Below are 356 nucleotides of genomic sequence, written 5' to 3'. Positions count from 1 at the left end.
AGTATGTAGATTCTTCATCTCTGTCTAAATAGTTTCCAAAAGAAAATCAAGTTCAAACAGGGAAGGTAAACGGTATTCTCAGACAAACAGAATATTCACATTACCTCGTCTATATAGACACAAGAAAAAGATCACGCGCACACTTTTAAGGTCTTGTTCACTGTTTGGGATCATAAAATTATATATCTTGGCAGAACGAAAATAAATGAAGAAAGTTAAATAGAATGTAATAAGCATATAAACAAACGCTCGCCCAGAGTTACACTGCATAACAATAGCGTACTTGTTTACAGTCTGGCCACATAATAAGCCATTTCCTCTTTTGCAAGCCTGTTCCCCAATGCGGATTTTACTCT

This window comes from Penaeus monodon, chromosome 15 (genome assembly GCF_015228065.2).
Source record: "Penaeus monodon isolate SGIC_2016 chromosome 15, NSTDA_Pmon_1, whole genome shotgun sequence".
Lineage (NCBI taxonomy): Eukaryota > Metazoa > Arthropoda > Malacostraca > Decapoda > Penaeidae > Penaeus > Penaeus monodon.
This window is presented reverse-complemented; position numbering follows the sequence as displayed.